Source organism: Macrobrachium rosenbergii, chromosome 13 (genome assembly GCF_040412425.1).
Source record: "Macrobrachium rosenbergii isolate ZJJX-2024 chromosome 13, ASM4041242v1, whole genome shotgun sequence".
Lineage (NCBI taxonomy): Eukaryota > Metazoa > Arthropoda > Malacostraca > Decapoda > Palaemonidae > Macrobrachium > Macrobrachium rosenbergii.
The window spans coordinates 24258109-24275718 of NC_089753.1; the positions used below are offsets into that span (position 1 = coordinate 24258109).

At 43.2% G+C, this 17610-nt stretch overlaps 1 protein-coding gene and 1 pseudogene across 1 annotated transcript in view; both read right to left on the bottom strand.

Annotated features, from left to right (window-relative positions):
• LOC136844736 (uncharacterized) overlaps window positions 1-17610 on the bottom strand; it is a 113024-nt gene that overhangs the window by 41030 nt on the left and 54384 nt on the right. The window lies entirely within an intron of this gene.
• LOC136844561 (piggyBac transposable element-derived protein 3-like) lies at window positions 62-10180 on the bottom strand (annotated as a pseudogene).

A 17610-nucleotide genomic window follows, 5' to 3' on the forward strand; every position in this document is an offset into this window, starting at 1 on the left:
AAACTTACAAGACTTCCACAACATACAAACTTTACAAAAATATATACAATATTTACAAAAGTTATGCCTTGTGGAAGAGTGCAAAACAGTTCCTTGCATCAGTCAGACACAGTGCCACTTTACAGTCCTCACACCCACGGGACCTGTGGATGTGGCCCTTACAGGAACAAAACTTACAGGTCTGCCTAGCCTTGACATACAAAGGCATATGCAGTTTAGTGGCATCCTGACGTTCTGCAGCGGCAGGCACAACAGCTCGCTGGCCTCTTTGGTGAAGGGACATCTCGCTGAGTAAGGGAAACCTGGTGACTCCAGTGGGGTTGACCTTGTAAGACCTCAGTGCCAAAGCGCGGGAGGCGGAAGTCCTTGGGGGCATAGGGTTGGACTGCAATGCCAAACAGTCCCTCTTGTACAGAAACCAGGCATTACATATATGAGGTCCACAATGTATGCAAAGAGCCTCATAGTACCTCTTTGCTTTGAAGGGGTCTTGTAGAGGTGGGTCAGCATGTCACTTTTGTCGATGCCACCCATTCGGCTGTTGTACTTGGTGATGACATTTGGACAGGTGCTTGCCTTCTTCTTCTTCTCCCTGTTATACCGTTGAATGTCAGCAACAGGCTCCACACCGACATCAGTAGACAGCATAGTCACAATGTTGTTGTCCTTCCACCTAGCCACAAGGATCCCTTCAGAAGAGGCGAAATCAAGTGTGCCTGGCTACTGTCTTCTTAGACATATCCTTCACAGTCATCAGAGGTGGGGAAGCCAGCCCTATTTTCTCTTGCAGTGCCCACATACAGACACTGATACTGGGACCTCAGGTACTCAGCCAAGGATAAACTTGTGAAGTAATCGTTGGCATACACTGCAGTGGTCTTGGGGTTCTTGAGGTCTTCACCAAGGCGACAACAAACTTGGAAGTGACTGGCATCTTCTCCTCCTCTTCAGACAGTGTGGTGTGGTGACTTGAAAATGGACTCTCCTTGGTACATGAGGATGTCATGTACAAATCCATCCACACTGGACCTGCAGAAGAGTTTGTAGCCCCACTTGTCTGGCTTCTTGGCTACATACTGGCGAAGGTTACCAGCTGTGGTCCCCTTGTATGCAACCATGACCTCGTCAATAGACTGTACAGGAGTTTCAGCAACCTTCAGGAACTCCTGGTGACCTTGCTGAAGATTGCCTGAACCTTCAGGAACCTGTCCCTTGACCCTGCTGCCAAGTCGTTGTCGGCTGAAGTGGAGGTTAGACCGGATTGCCTTGAAGCGGTTCCTGGACATGCAGTCAGCAATCTGTGGAACCCTAGTGTGGACAGCCCAGTAGTCAACTATACTGGGCAATGGAACAAAACCCCATGAAAATGATGGCACCCATGAACACCTTGAGTTCAGCCTCCGTGATGTTGAAGTTCCCCCAACATCCTTCTGCCTGGAATACAGGTTTGTTTGATATACAATGTGTTCCGCCAGTTCATTTGTGAAGAACTGGAGGAAGTACTCCATTGGTGCCCTCAAATAACAAGGGCGTTCATGAACATAATCAGGCAGGGGCTGGTTACTGATGTCCTCTTTCTTCCACTGATGGGGCCGAGCTTTCTTGTTGTTCCTGCTAGGGGCGGATGGTACATCAGCAGCACTATCTACCACATCTGGCATAGGGTGTGGCACTGCAACAGGGACAGGACGGCCACCTGAAATAAGAAAAGAGTCACATTAGTAATACAGACAATAAATCATGATTGTGTTGTGTGTGTGGACAATGAGTGTGTTATTGTGTGTATGTGTGTGCGTGTGTGCATGTGTGTATGAGTGTGTGCGTGTGTGTGTATGTGTGTGTAGGCACTGTGTATAGTGAATAGAATGATACGTAATCCATCAGCAATGAAAAGTTTCAAAAACACATGAAATTATGTGTATCTGTATGAGTGTGTGCATCTGTGTATGTATGAGTGTGAGCATGTGTATGAGTGTGTGCATGTGTATGAGTGTGTTGGCACTGTGTAAAATAAATAGAGTGTTGGCACTGTGTAAAATAAATAGAATGATATGTATAAATGATATGTAATCCATCAACAATGAAAAAAATACATGATGTTGTTATGATACTAACCTCGTGAAGTAGTAGGCTGAAGAAATTCCGCGTCAGCCAGCACGTCCTCATCAGGTTGGTATGTTGAGTCCTCACAGTCACTGTCTACCTCCACATCAACATCACTATCTTGGCATCTTCTGGGGCTATCCATGCCGTCGCACTTCCCCTCCCTGTGTTCCAAGGCAGCATTCCTTCGCCCCATAAAACATATCACTCTAATCTGCAAAAAAAGTAAAAGCAATTGCTTCTGAAAAAATTTTTTTGGCGTCGTGTTGCGCCATACTTTTACCGTTACGGACCGAAGTAGCCCGTGCGGGATATATATTTATTACGGCTATGATTTCAAATTCTGCGGGATATATATTTATTACGGCTATGATTTCAAATTCTAATTATCACATCACCTTGAAAACACTTCAGCATGAAGACATATCATTCAACAACAACCTATGAAAAAACTGTGTACTTACCATGATTACAACGGGGTGTGGGGGGGATCCTTCGGAACAATTTTAGCGTGACTGCACCCTATCACGTCATTCAAGAGACTGGTGGCGATTCAAAAGCACACACGCCCCACCCCATGGACAGTGCTGTCTTCTGATTGGTTGATTTGAAGAGTTGGGAGGTGTGACAATAAGGTACCAGATAGTCAATTTCATACACGCATAAGCTTGTTGGCCACGAGTTCCCAAAAGTAGCCAATTTTAAGAGCCCGTACGGGACACTTGGTCGGTAAAGGGAAGCTTGTCACTATTGTGATAGGATATCAGGTCTTGGGGGGGCTGCACTTTGACCCCCTATCCACCGCATTGATGAATCAATTCATGGCTAATCATCTCCACTGGTTACACCTTTCCATCTGCGCTTCCATGGCTAGTTCGAATGAATCGGGTCAAAATGTGACTACGCATCTACTGCGCATGTCGCCAACCCAATGTAGGAATAGCCGCGCCTCCCTAAAAGGTCATACTCCCTGCAAATGAAGGGCTGGGCATAACCCAACATACTTAATGCTAACTGGAAGGGTCTGGGGCTCTCGTGGCTCCCAGACTAAAAATAGGGTTTTCATTTCTCTTCGGGTTCAAACCCGGTTTTTTAGTCAAAGGAGCATGAGAGCCTCATCAGGTGTACCAGAGAACACTTTAAAAGAGGCTTTTGTATATTTATAAAGCCGTCCAAACATCATTTGACAGGAGGATGGACTTTTAGCCACTATCCCTAACCAAAAAAGCTTTTTGATTCCTTGGGTTCAAACCAAAATCTAAAATCCTTTCCCTTTACAGCTGTAAGGGCCCCGAAACGATCATGCATGCATGCGCAATCATATGAATGCATGCAATCATCCTGCTGAGCCCACAAGCGACCCTAAAGATTGTGCATGCCAGTTAATCTTTGGCAGTCAGCATAAGAACATTAAGAGGATGAACAAGCTTAAAGCTTGCTGTTTAGCCATTATTATTGCTTTAGAGAGTGATAACACAAAGAAAAACATAGGAGGAGGATGTGGATAAAAGATTGGTTTAAAAAGCGGTCTTCATTTGCACACGATAACCTTTACAAGAACTTAGCATATCAGCACCTGCAGTTATGAAAATTATCTGCGGATGGATCATTTAACATTTCTAGATCTCCTTCAGAGAGTGGAACCACTAATCAAGAAAGAAAATACCATTATGAGAGATTCCATCCTGCAAGTAACAGACTCTCAAGCACTTTGCGCTTTCTTGCTACAGCAGCCAGTCATATGAGGAATTGAAATTCGTCACTGCAATATCGCCTCAAAGCCTTGGACTTATAATCACATGGAGACATGTGAAGCTCTCATATCTGTATTGAAAGATTATATCAAGGTAAGTGTATGCTTGAATAATGGTACAAATGCAATGCAAAAATTTACTCCATCTAAACCATTGACAAAAGTATCCCAACAAAAAATGCAAATAAATGTTGAATCAAACATTGTATTGTGGATCATTGAAAAGATCATCAATCGTTGAATATACTGGCAGAGCATTTCCGCTGTTCATGAGTGTATTTAGAATCCGTCGATTGCAATCTTGTCGGTTTTGAATGGCTTTCAGCACTATTTATTCTGAATGAGTTTGCTCGTAAATTCCCAATCTCCCTTCGTATAATATGTCATTAATTGCCTTTTTTGGCAAATATTTGTTGATCTTCACTAAGTTTATTAAAATCATTGGCCCAGGTTTTGCCAAATGATATATGAAGGTCATCCTCCTTCTGAAGTTGCTCACAAGCTATCTCTAGAAGCTCATGTTTCCTTTTTCTCCGATATATTTTGCCTCATTTTTTTGGCTTCTGAACTTGCCTCACGAGAGGGACCTCTGGATGTACTCGGCACCCCTAAATAAAAAAAAAATAATGAAAAACTAATAATCGTTTTGCTGAAGGATATGAACATATTCATTACTCGAGTATGGTTTTTCTTTTCTTTTAAGTTTTGCTAATGAGAATTAAATGAAGATTTTTAATATATATTTTATAGTGTTTCTTAGTGTTTACCTAGATTACACAATTGAAGAGATAAAATGTACTTCCATTTCAATAACCAATAGCAAATTACTATGCTTTGTCATAAGAGGAAAAAAAGAGGTAACTTAATCTACTACCAATTGTTATAAGTCTAATCATTTTCATGCATATGGGGGCAATTTTTATTGTATGTTATATTCTGACAATTTTGCTTTTTTCCTTTCAACAGATGCCAACTACGGAAGACAGGTGGAAAGCTGTGGCAAACTCATTTGCTGAAAAATGGGGCTTTCCTCATTGCCTGAGGCGCCATAGATGGAAAGCATATTGTAATAAGAAAACCAGCTGGATCAGGATCTTATTATTATAATTACAAAAAGTCTTTTAGCATTGTTTTAATGGCTCTTTGTCAATGCAGGGAGTTCCTTATGGTTGATGTTGGGGCAAATGGTAGAGTGTCGGATGGAGGAGTTTTTATGAACAGCAAATTTGGTCACAAGCTGAAAGAACAAAAGTTCACGATATACCTATGGCTGAACCTTTGCCTGTTTCCAGTGAAATATTGCCATACGTTATAGTAGCTGACGATGCTTTCCCACTAATGGTTAATCTAATGAAACCATATCCTCAAGGAATTTGACAAAGGAACAAGAAATCTACAATTATTGGCTATCTCGATCCGTAGGGTTGTTGAAAATGCCTTTGGAATACTAGCTTCACGATTCAGAGTTTTTATCTGCTGTAAATCTATGCCCAAGTAAGGTATCTACAAAATTACTTTGACATGCTGTTACCTACACAACTATCTGAAAAAAGCGGAATGTCAAGCGTATTTGCAAGGTCCTTTTGAATTAGAGGATAAAAATACCAGACATTCGTCTGAAAATTTAGGTTAGAGAATGGCCAACTCATTCCATTAGAATGTATAGATGGAAATGATGCACCAATATGTGCCAAAACCGTAAGAGATAAGTTTAAATGCTATTTTCAGTAATAAGCCCAAACGTTGATAACACTGGTAACATGTTTTCTTGTGATTTGACCACCACTATCATAAAATTGATTCAATATTTATGCAACAGAATAGTTATTGATTTTATTATGACTAGTCAAAATGTATATCTTTTAATTCTCATGTGGTATGCAACTTTGCTGCCAATGCAATTAAAGGGGATTATTCAAAGGCACTTCTAATAATTTCTTCGATTATTGGGACACAACTGAAATAAAAACTGCATTGTATAGTACTTTTTATTTCCTATCTTACAAACAATTATAATAATGGAATATGCAAATTTATGGGTCTTCAGGCAGAGATTTCGTGCAATATCATCATCCGAAATGGTTGACAATCCGGATTCCTGGCATTCCTGGTCGAGAAATCCAAGTTAAGTCCCGAAATACCATAGCGATGGCAGATATATGTCATCTGTACCAGCCCCAGACTTTTCACTCTTCAACACTCTTCTCAGTTCCCTCCTGTAATTTGATCTAAAAGTATTAATTTTTCTCACTACCAAGCTTCTGTTCGCTTTTGGCTCTATTTCTTTCATCTTTTTCTACCAATTTAGCGTAACCATCTGCCCTTTGCTTGTCTGTTCTTATAACAATCACTTCTGATTTTCCAAAGTACGGCAAATCGATAAAGGGCTAAAAATCGGACCAAAACTCTGATGCTCGGATCTACCTGCCATGGCGACTTGAAATGACTGAGCAAAACTGTCATGCTAAACCATAGACAGCCAGTCAGCATGCGCTTTTCAGAGACTGACCAGTAAGCATGCGCAATCGGCATGCGCATTCCATCAGTCACTGCCACAAACGACGGTTAAGCATATACAACCACCTTTGTTTGCGCGCATGCATGCATGATCGCCTGTGGGCCTTAACAGCCCCCTTTAAGCTGTCTCCAAGAGACTGTGTATTAGTGAAGAGCAAAAATAGACTATAATAGGAAAAAATAACCTACCGGTTTTTAAAACGCTCACTCACTTTAAAGGGAAGAGTTCCTCTTGCCAGCCAATTCACCTTCAGGGCGAACTTATCTCTTGCCCACCACTTTGCCGAGGATACACGACGCGAGTCTGGACACCTCGTATTTGTCTAACATAGTGTTTTGACAAACACTCCATGCCCAGACCACCTTGTACTTAGATACGTCCTCCATACTAAAGTTACCGAAAAAGGCAAGTGAGGCTGCACTTACGAGGTCATGTGACTTTGGATCTGATCCTGGGCATAGATCTACAATTAACTTACAAATGCTGGTTCTAAAGGCTTTCCACAGGCAAAGTGGGGTGCTTTCGTTTGGTACCAAAAAGAGGCCCCTAGTGACATGGTTGGTGCAATCAAGGTACTTTTTCACTGTGGCCACTGGACACAGCTTGGATTAGAGGGCAAAGAAGGAATAACTATGGGTTTCCGTCTATGAAACGGATTCTCGTTTTTAGCTAAAAAATCTCCAAACAAAAAAGCTACTTTATTCTTTCCGAAAAAACTAAACTGATCTCCTCTTTTTAGCGCATGGATCTCTGCTGATCTGGCTCCCATCGCCAGGCCCACTAAAAACAACGTTTTTTCTAACAAGAATTTCATATTGTCTGAACGTCTGTTCAGAGCAGCTAAGACTATATCTAGATCCCATGATAATTCACATGGTTGTTCACTCAGTAATATCGGAGAGCCATTGATTTCATCATCATTTCAAACACTTCTGAATGCACCTCTACTCCAAATCCTGCAAAAAAAGGAACTGCAAGGGCCGCCTTGTGATTTTTAATAGTGGAGGAAGCCAACTTTTTACGTGAAATAAAAACACAAAGAACTCCCCCACAAAGTTATTATCGGTCGTTGGTTTACGGTCCTTAACATATGAGACAAATTGTTCCACACTGACTGATACTGTTTGGCTGATTTCCCCTTAATATTAGTGATTAAGAAATTCCTGACTTCAGGTGACCATTCCATGAAGCACAGGGATCTGAGAAAGTCCATGTGAAGGCTTTTCAGTCAGAAAGGAGCGAGACAGTTATCCTTGAACCTGCTGGGAAAGAACAGGAAGATGTAGTGGCTTGGTGAAAGTCAGCTTCTGTAGGGTTGGAAACCAAGGCTGTTCGCCACATTGGAGCAATCAATACTCCCTCCCCTTGAACTCCTTGAGGAGTTGTACTACTTTCATTAATAAATTCGCTTGGGGAAACAGATAAATGTTCCAGTCCAGCGATAGCTGGCTCTGGCCACTGCTCAAGGTCGTGATAGGGGTGACAAAGTCGTAATTTGTGATTGTCGTGTTGCAAGTAACAGATCTACCTGAAGATATGGGTGATCTCGGAGGATCCCGCTGAATGACCCGCTGTCCAATTCCCACTCCCCTTCCTGGGCTTTGAATCTGAGAGGGAGTCCGCTATGACATTCTGAGCTCCCCGCAGGTGGATGCTGACATAGTCCATTTCTTCACCTGAGCTAATCTCATGATCCCCAGCACTATATGATTCAATGGCTTTGGCCTTGATCCCCCACACTTCAGCATTGTACACGGCGCTTGTTGTCTATGAACAACTGAATGTGAGATCCTCTTGGTTTCAGTCCCTTGATTGACAGGAACACTGCCATCATTTCTTTGATATTGATATGGCAAGATTTGGAGGCTCGACCACTTCCGGACACTGTTCTGATCTGTGTCGCCCCATCCGTCCTTGACTCGACAAAGCATCCGTATGAATGGTCACTGAGACTGGTTTGGGACTCAGCCGGACTGAAGTTTTCAGGGCCTGATTCGATGCCCACGGGTTTGAGCATTGCCTTGCACCTCCTTTTCATCGGGACCTTGTGGTCTCTGAATGATTTGTTTGACTTTAAAATGAGAATCCGGTTCAAATCCTTCAAAGTCATTTTCAAGACTGGATCTACTATTCATGAGAATAGTAGTTTGCCCTGCAGCACTTCTAGGTTCCTTCTGGAAAAACTCTTGGCTTTTCTGAACCTCTTTACCTGACCTACTATTGACCTCCTGGAGGTCTCTGGTAGGGCTAGCTTTCCGCTTTCTAGACACCATTGTAGGCCTAGCCATCTGAACTTCTTTTCTGGCTTCAGCCGTGACTTTTCCCAGTCAATTAGGAACCCGAAGTCCTGCAAGGTCTGAACCACTATTCGGGACGCTTCTAGACACACTTCTATCAATTCCGCCCATATCAGCCAGTCGTCCAGATATGCCATGACATTCACCCCCTGTAGTCTCTGTTGTTCTAAGATCACTTTGGTCAATTTCGTGAACACTGGGGGCTACACTGAGGCCGAGTGGCATCACTTTGAATCTGTACAACTTGCGACCCAGACGGAATCCTAGATACTGGAGAAAATGAGGTTGGATTGGAATGTGCCAATATAAGTCTTTCAAGTCGATAGAAGAGGTGTAGCTGTCCTTTGGCAAGGTATGTCTTATCTGATCTAACGTCAGCATTTTGAATTTGGGACAGTTTATTGCTTTGTTGAGGACAGAGAGGGTCCAGAATGACTCTCCTTTCCTGAGAGTCCTCTTTGGAACACTGAAAAAAGCCTTCCCTGGAACCTGATAAAGTGGCATTTCTCATTGTGCCCTTTATTAGCATTTTGTTCACAATAGGTTCAACTCTTTTGTGCTGCACAGATGAAAGTATTTGTGCATGAAGGGGCCCTTCCAATCCCAACACAGACCTTCGATACCACTTGATAGGCCCAAGGGGACACTTTCCAGGCTTCCTGAACCTCTTCAGTCTGCCCCAACCTGAAATGTCTCATTGGTTTGAATTGACCTCTACCACCACCTTGTCCTCCCTGTTACCTTTCTTCCCTCGAAAAGGATCTGCCTCTTCCACAACCGCCTCGAGCCTCCTGGAACTGCCTAAATTGGGGTTGTTGAGATGGCAGTGCACTGTTGCCTTCTTCAAGGATGGCTGAGAGTGCGGCATAGGGAATTGTTTCTGGAAGAGGACCTTGTCCTGGGTCTGGCGAGGAAGAGCTGGCACTTTAAAAGCCTTCTTATACTGCTTCTTCCTGCGTTTTGCCCCTTTGCAGGTCTGCTTCGGGTCATATCCTAGTAACTCCTCAAATTTGATACCTCACTGGGTAGCAATATTATTCAAGCTTGGTTACTAGGTCCCTAGGGAAGAGGTCTACACATAAAGGGAGGCGTAAGAGGAGCTCCTTTACTGGTATAGACTTCTGGTCAGCAAATTTCAGGGCTTGACGTCTGAGTTTTAATTTGGACGCCGCCCAACCCTCCAGAAGGTGAATGAAGATTGGGCCCATGTTCTGAATTTGTAACCTTGGAAGCACTGAATCTCTTTGCTGGTCACAGCGGTATGCCTGATTCCATTAACGTCAAGGTTGAAATGCAGGACATTAATAGTTTCCTCGCCTCAAACTCTTGAACACACAGGGTGTGGGCAAGGTAAGGAGTGTCCGCAAAAAAGCATGAACGGGCATGGTTTGCTAGAAATTTGCCTTTCTTCATCACCTCTGTGAAGCCTGCTAATGGTTTTGTTAGATCGTCCATGGGATCTGGCAGAACTATTCCAAAGTCCTGGAGTTCCTTTAAAGAGAACTTCATCCCATGGGCGACTCTACCCAGTTCTTTTCCCAAGAATTGAACAGTTTATTGGTGATAGATGGGAACTTCTCACCAACTGGTACTTTCCAGGCAGGAAGGTTCCTAGCAAGAACCTGGGTGCCCAGAGCACTTCCTCCCAGGTCCTGGCAGATATTAGAAAGGAAGCCCTTCGCTTGATCCTGGGTAAAAATCATGGTTTCCTCTGGTACCACATCCAGAGTCTTAGGTGTTTGGCATCGAAAGCGAAACTTACTACCTGTGAAGTGGACAAAAGGTTTTGCAAACTCTAACCTAGCTAGAGGGGTGCATACATCACTATCATAGAAGATGCCATCCACCGCTCTAGCTAGCCATGATGCCACACCCCAGGGATTATACTGCTCTGGCTCGTCCTTCACCACTCTCAAATCTGGGAAATCATCTATATTAATGGATGGATCTGACACTTGTGCTTGCTCTGGAGTCTGTCCCTGAGCCCCTGTATCCAAAGATTTTGCAAGTTGTAGTTCTATTAACTTGTCCAGCTTTGATTCAATTGCAGACATCCTGGCTTCTTGTGCCGCAAACTTTCTCTTAGTAGAGGCAGTTGTGCGGACTGAAACATTATCCTCATCGACGTCCATAGGAGCCGATTTACTAGGGATACTGCCAGGAATCGGTTGATCTATTTGGGGTTGAGCCTCAGCATCAGATAGATCCCCCTCATCATCCAGATTTTCAGATTCTCCCAAATCGACTTCATCCTCCGGTATGAAGGGGGGCACCTCAGTGGATGCATTAGGATCCACCACGACATCATCAGGTGAGTTCTCATAACCTCTGACCGACTGAATTCTGGCCGTGGGGAAGAGAAAATCTCTTACACCTTTGTCTCGCAAATAGCCAAGAGGACCTTTTGGGCCGATTTTGGAGAATCCTCTTACCCATGCTCTTAAATGTTGTATATTAATATTTGCCATAGAGCCAGAAACAGTGTGATCGCCCGTACAAGCCCCTGACAGCCATTCAGTACATATGTCACACCTTCCAGACTCCAGTATGGATGGTCCATTTTCTGTACACTGCAGGAGCACACCCCCGACAAAACTCATGCCGAGTCTTGATGGAGTCTATCCGCTTCTTACAGGCGGCATTGGCGCACTTATTTGGCAAAGCCTATAAAAGAAAATACTATGAAACATCCCTAAAATGTTTAAGGAACTATGTTATATAAGCCATTATATTACAAGAAAAAACAAGCATATAGTTTTTATACTCTCGAATGAGGTGACATTCATTCTACTATCTCGAATGGCTGGATTCATGCCCAGTCGACATCCCTGTTCGAGGCTCGCCTCCAATGGGCGCTAGGCACTGGAGGAAGGGGGGGGGGGGGTACCCACTGGGGGGAGCGCTAAAAATGAAGGGCAATCTATGATCACGAACACGGAAGTCGAAGAGTATTGGGATTATGTCAGTTCTATGACAGCATCAGGGAAATCCATGCCATTCGAGTCGAGGGTATCATAGACCAAAAATGTGGGCTACCATGAAAGCTTAGCCTAGGCTAGGGGATCTAGGTATATCCAATATAGGACCGATCGCCCCAGACGAATAACGTTGGCAAGAATCGATACTCACGACTTCATTGGTACATGGCAACAACCTTACAGCTAATAGAACGACATATCTTTATTTGAGTTCATAACTCATTTCCATATTACACTATTCGACATAAAAGAGCTACTATTTCGAATCAATTAGACATAAAAAGTTACTATTTCTAATCAATTCGTCTTGAGGAATCTGGTATGACTGGGAGCCAGTGTATCATATGCAATTTCGTTTAAACGCGTTTCTGAGTCGAAGGCTTGAAGAGCTTCATGGAAAACCACCTAGAGTGTTCAGAAGCCCGCATCATTTTTCCACACTGATAATGGGACATAAATTTGAGGTTTTACAAAAACTCTATCAAAATGTCCAAAATATAGTTATGTCATAAATAACACTAAAAGAATTATTTAAGTACCGAAAGCGGCTATCATCCGCTTCGGTAAAACCTAAAGTAGCAAAGGTTAGCCTAATCTCAGCGCTAACGTTAGCGCTCAGGCTATCGATAATTTCGCAACAATCAGGTCTATATAACCGTGGCATGTTTAGCAGTTCACGCTAGGTTTTTTGACATGCTGAATCTAAAAATCCTACCTAACCTATGCTTTTCGCCTTTAATTAAGGCAGAATCTAGCCTAAATATGGGTAGCGTGTATGACGCTCCCAAGCCATCATTTCGACACAAAAATTTATGAAAATATTAGTTAAGCAGGACTAAATTTTGTGACTGTGGTAGGGCAGGTACTTATCTTTTTCCCCGTTGACTGAGATGAAGACTCCATACCGAATAAAGCTGAAATCCCTCAAAGACGGAAAAGATTTTGTCACACACCACCACAGGATAGCCAGAAAAACACTGGGTTGGCGACATGCGCAGTTGATGCGTAGTCGCATTTTGACCCAATTCATTTGAACTAGCCACAGAAGCGCAGATGGAAAGGTGTAACCAGTGGAGATGTTTAGCCATGAATTGATTCATCAATGCGGTGGATAGGGGGTCAAAGTGCAGACCCCCCAAGACCTGATATCCTATCACAATAGTGACAAGCTTCCGTTAACTGGAATGAATACGTGCCAACCCCGTGCTATAAGTTCTCTGATAAGGGATTTAGCCGGGGCACTGCCTAAGGCAGACGTAACTGCATGAAGCTCTGGCAGGTCCCTTTGACTAAAAATGCGCTATTATGAAACTGTGCAGTACTCAATTTTTATGTCAAGCATTTATTTCTTTTTCAAGAGTAATAAGCTAAATTTTAAATAAAATTACACCAACTTTAGTTCATTTAAAAGTTAGCTTAACCCTTAAATGCCGAGCTTCTATTTACAAAAGTGTCTGCCGTATGCGACAAGGTGACTAAAGAAATTCTGAGATTTTCAGTAGAGTTAGCGCGCGTGGAGGGAAGGAAAAAGTTTTTTTCAAAAATTCACCATAAATCGAAATACTGTGCTAGAGACTTCCCGTTTGTTGCAAATGAAGGTAAATGATTGAATATTACTAGAATGTAAGAGTTTTGCTTACAATTGCATTTTTCACCATTTTGGTGAGTCAAAAAGGACAAAGGGTTTAAATTTTGGCACTTATCGCGGATTTATATGAAAATATTTCAAAACTGATAAAAGCTACAACCATGAGTTATTTTTTTGTTGTATTCTATGAAATTGTGCACATTTTGATGTATAACACTATGTAATGCCTAATAGAAAACGGTCACGAAAAGTACGACCACGTGACTAAAAGAAATTTGAGATTTTCAGCAGAGTTATGCGAGGTAAGGAAAAAGTTTTTCAAAATTCACCATAAATCGAAATATTGTGCCAGAGACTTCCTGTTTTGTTGCAAAATGAAGGTAAATGATTGAATGTAACTAGAATGTAAGAGTTTTAGCTAACTGCATTTTTCACCATTTGATTGAGTCAAAGTTGGCCGTGAGGTTTAAATTTTGGCACTTATCGTGATTTATATGAAAATATTTCAAAACTGATAAAAGCTACAACCATGAGTTATTTTTAGTTGTATTCTACATGAAATTGCGCATATTTTCATGGATAACACTTTATGTAACACCTAATAGAAAATGGTGTGAAAATTACGACTAGGTGACTAAAGTAATTCTGAGATTTTCAGCAGAGTTAGCTTGCACGGAGGGAAAGAAAAAGTTTTTTTCAAAAATTCACCATAAATCGAAATATTGTGCTAGAGACTTCCCGCTTGTTGCAAAAATGAAGGTAAATGATTGAATATCACTAGAATGTTAAGATTTTTGCTTACCAAAAATACCATATATATATATATATATATATATATATATATATATATATATATATATATATATATATATATATATATATATATATATATATATATATATATATATATATATATATACACATTCATACATACAAACACACCCATACATATATTTTTTTTTTTTATTTTGGCAATGAATACATAACTAAAAGAAAATGCAGGTGAAAACTTTTTTTGCATAAACAAAATAATATACAAAACACCAATAAATACATATATATGAAAACTTGTAATAAATATAAAATTAAATATAAAATCAATGCAGAATACTCATTTGGCAATCCTGACTTTCTGCCGTTTATTCTTGTTTTTCTCCTCTTCCATTGGAAGAGTCTTGCATTTTTTTCTTCTCGACATGATGAGGCACAGGTGGAGGAGGGAGACGCGCGCCCTTACTGCAGATGGGCCGCCCTTTGGCAGTCCGCTGCGCCCTCCGGTGTCCCTTGGGTAGGCGCACTCCAATATCTGACCGCAGTGTGGTATTTGCGGTCACACTCCCCGATCCTGCAAAGTGCTGCCTTGCAGGTGCAACAGACGAACCGGGTGTCTCTTCTTCTGCCATTCATATGGCACACCAGCACCGTTTCTGCCACGCCCTTCTAGGGGCTCCAGTGTGTGATCCCTGCCTGCAGCCGACACACAGGGTCCACTACCCAACGGGACATTGGAATGTGAGGGAGGGCGGTAGCAGGGACAGGGACAGCAGCATCAGCAGGGGCGGCATCATCAAGGGCGGCGGCAGCAGGAGCAGGACGACTGAGGTTAGCCCTCCTAGCGACATCTGCCCTATCCTCTCAGGGCAGATCTGGAGCTCGGGGCAGGGGGTTGGTGTTGGAAGGTCACTCCTCAGGATTCAAGTTTATGAGGGCATTCCCGGCCACCTCGAGAAACTGGATGTGGGAGAACCTCCGGGTGTCCGAATTGTACCCACAGTAGAGGATGTAGGCATTCTGGAGGGCCAACTGAAGGAGGTATTTGACGAGCTTCTGTGTCCACCTTCTGGTTCTCCTGGCGAAAGGATAATACTGGATGAGCTGATCCAAGAGATCAACTCCTCCCAGGTCCCTATTGTAGTGCCCAATGACGGTAGGCCATTGGACACGAGACTCCTCATACGTATCTCAGCCCTGCCGACGTGTCTTCTTCCGCTGAACGACCTCTTCTTGGGTGGGCTCATGACTGGTCGTAATCATGGGCATGAGTCGGACCCCCTTCCAACAGATGACGAAGACATCTCCCTTCCACCGCCACTCTGTCTCTCCTCTTGCCAGATGTTGCGGCTGGCTAGCGAACCTCTTGAGGACATTCGGGGCCCCACACACCAACCGAAGGGTACCACTGATGTGCACAACTGCTTCATACAGTTCCTGGGCCAGGGATACCGAGTTATAATAATTATCCATAAACAGGTGGTATCCCTGGTTACAGAAACGATCCACAAGACCAAGACAGTGTCACGCAGCGTGGAAAGACCCGGAATACACAAAGAAGTCCACGACGTATCCAGTGTTGATTCCGTCAATAAAAATAACTTCTACACCATATTTCTTTGGCTTTTGGGGTTGTACACTTTTATGCTTTAGACGCCCTTTGTATGGCATCATCATCCCCTCATCCAAAGAAAGGTTCTGGAAGGAACCACGAGAAACTGGCACCGTTCATTTAATGTAGTCAACACTGGGCAGACTAAGATGAGGCGATCTGGGTTATTCTGGTATGGCCCTTGGCTGAAGGTGTTGAAATACCTGTCCAATGCCAGAAACTATCACGGGGCATAATGCGGGCAAACTGGCGCATTTAAAAAAATTCGGCTTTTCCAATATTGCCTGACGTTGGCAGCAGGCATCATTCCAAGAAAAAATGGAGCGCCAAAATGCGCCATGTCCGTGAGGTTGCAGCCCTACAGCGATACAACAGCGTCGTCTGCAGTTCCTCACGGCAGGTCGAGCGTAATCCGCCGTCTCTGAATGAGGTATTCCAGCAATTCCGCTAAGGGAAGAGCTGAATGAACCCCAGTGCAGCGAGAGGGCACAGGGACGGTCAGTCCAGGTGCTGCCGTGAATGGGTGCATGTTAGGTGGGGTGGGGTCATCCAACCACCCCTCATCATCACTTTCTGACGAACGCCCTTCACCCAAGCTGCCGCGTTTGCGATTTCACGGCCCGTGCAGGAAGACTTCCCGACTCCCACCCTCCCCACTGGCCCATCTCTCACTTTCACCATCACTTTCTGTCGTCGCCCCCACCAGCCAAAATCGGTGCCTCCTCCTCCTCCTCAGACTCCCTCATAGGCACTGAAACCACTGAACCCGGCAGTTCACTTTCATGCTCTGGCCTTTCACGGACATTGGGGCAATTACCACGGTCATCACTGACATCGGGCGTGATGTCCGCAGTCACCAGATGACCAACTGCCATCAAATGAGGACTTTCCACCTTCTCTTGATCGAGGCTCCAACAAGTATTCATCACTGTCCTTTTGTTGAGGCCTCCCAAATGCTTACGCTTAATGCCCCTCAGACACCCGACGCTCCTAGGGTCGTAAAGGCACAGCATGTGGTCCTTGGTCCCTTTCGGCCAACAACACGGCGCTGAAAAGCTGTCACCTTGGGTGTCCCTTCCAGCATCCAAATCTAAACTCACCACATGCTCACTACGACAGGCAATACGTGCCTTTCACAGTCCTGATGACGTTGGGATATCTCTGCAAACGCCCTATTACGTCACAAACGCTAACACTGCACAATTTCTGCAAAACACGACGCGTCAAGAAATCGCTCTCCGATGCGCCGCTGATGCTTTGTAGTCTGAGAAGAAATAAATTTATGCATGCGCAGCTGGGTCACGCTTGTAAACAAAACAACAGTGTGATCCGTGAACTCCCAGCATCCTCAAGGCGGCGTGATTTAAAATCTTTCATAAACTAGGCCTATAACTTTTTCCCCGAATATTTAAAAACTTTTTGTAGTCGACGATTTTTTACATCCACTTGGGACCCGATCATTTTTGTCAACATAAAATACGTCCAGTCGACGTTTAAGGGTTAATACTTTGGGAGCATGATTGGGGTCATATTTAGTACTTAAACTCTGGAAATAAACATTTATTAGCATTTTTAGAGACCATGCCAAACTTACGCGAAAATTCACCTTGCACGAGGGGCTCCAGAACCTAATCTCGTGTAAATTCGAGGTATGACCGTTTATTTCCAACACACATTCGCCAAGTTTTTATGGTAAAGCTAGTGGAAAATGCGTTAGTACATCACACAAGAGACGTCTGGGTTTTTCATTCTTTTATATGTCGATATTTAGAGAATTTTGTTGGCTTTCTCATAAAAAATAATTCATTTGCCTAACCGTTATAGTTTCTGAGCTACGAATGATAATGTTGACAACGGTAACATTTTTCTCGTTTCAATCGACTTATAACGTCACAATGAAAATGTTGCCGTTACCAAAACCATTTTTCTTGACTCTCACTGTATTCCTCAACCTCTCCTCTACATTTTCGTATTTTTACAAAGTAATTTC